The following is a 1,238-nucleotide window of genomic DNA, read 5'->3' as shown; positions in this document are numbered from 1 at the left end:
ACCGCCCAGCATCATTCCTGATGTTTTTCCAAGGTTCCTGAAAAAATGGACCGTGTGGCGGAATGGGTAAGGCGTCTGACTTCTGTGTTTCATGTGAAGTCATCAGGAGTTTCTTGGTTCGAGGCCTGCAACGATCGTTTTTTACCAACCTCAAGTGTTTGCATCCATTCTGTCTCTCCTGAAAGTGGCAGCAAGAATTTTGGGCGGCTGTTGTAAATCCTCATGGGAAGGCCGAGTATCATGTGCTTTTCAGAAGCTGGAGCCAAAACAAAACAACAGTGTTTCCGCCCAGTATTGAACTGGGGACCTTTCGCGTGTAAAGCGAACGTGATAACCACTGCACCACACTAACCAGGTGAGGCGTTCAACACTTCATATTCTTTGCCACGCTGCTGAGTACTGACAGGGTCTGTTGTATCCCCTTGAATTGCAGCCTCTGATGCCCCAAGCAACAAGCACAAAGTCTGGCCAATCAATCCTCTCCTCTTTCAATTGGGAAATGTGAACCGTGCTGTACCCATAACGCAGGGAAATACAACATCTCTGTCACTCTGGCTTCTATTAGTCCCCTGAAGATGAGCATCCACACTTCGAGAATCACTCAGCGGGCTCTCTGAGATTTCTCTCCACAGATTAGCGCGTCGCCAGTCTCAGACAATCTCTTCAGTTCTCCTTACCTCGGCAACGAAGTTAATCGAAGGAGGTTACTGAAACATGTGATGGATAAATTTTCAGACTACACGGATAGCAGTAGGAGGGGTTACGCGTGAGTTATTGGGGCTTCTTGGTAGTTGTCGACTCAGGTGAACATTCACACTGATCTTTCATTAATCCCATTTTAATCTCCACATTCCATTCCATTTCTTCCAGACTCAGGCACTCACCTGCAAACCAGGAGCATTATATAGTGGATAATTGAATTACCTGTGGCAAAAGGAACATTTTATTTGTAGTGATATATTTCGTAATGTGAGTCAGTTTCCAATAGGGGAACAGAAAGCTGTGCATGTGGCACCAGCACCGTATCTGTCAGATCTAACCCGCCATAAAATACCCACAAATTGAAAAGGGAAACTTGTTGCAAAACTCAGCATGTCAGCAGGATGGACTGAGAGATCCTCTCTTTAACGGAGACCTCGTGAAGCAAATAATCACATGGGACAGGTGAGAACTGATCGATATTTCTGTACAGGAATGTAATCTTTCCAACTGCAGTTTTCTGAGTTTCAATTTGAAAA

General features: G+C 45.2%; 1 non-coding gene across 1 annotated transcript; it reads right to left on the bottom strand.

Moving 5' to 3' along the window:
* Positions 1-279: 279 nt before the first annotated feature.
* trnav-uac (transfer RNA valine (anticodon UAC)) lies at positions 280-348 on the bottom strand. The gene has a single exon. It is a non-coding gene; the product is annotated as a tRNA-Val (tRNA).
* Between the last annotated feature and the right edge of the window lie 890 nt (positions 349-1,238).

Source organism: Pristis pectinata, chromosome 18 (genome assembly GCF_009764475.1).
Source record: "Pristis pectinata isolate sPriPec2 chromosome 18, sPriPec2.1.pri, whole genome shotgun sequence".
In the NCBI taxonomy this organism is placed as follows: Eukaryota; Metazoa; Chordata; class Chondrichthyes; order Rhinopristiformes; family Pristidae; genus Pristis; species Pristis pectinata.
The sequence above is the reverse complement of the archived record's forward strand: the minus strand, read 5'-3'. Positions and strand labels throughout refer to the sequence as shown.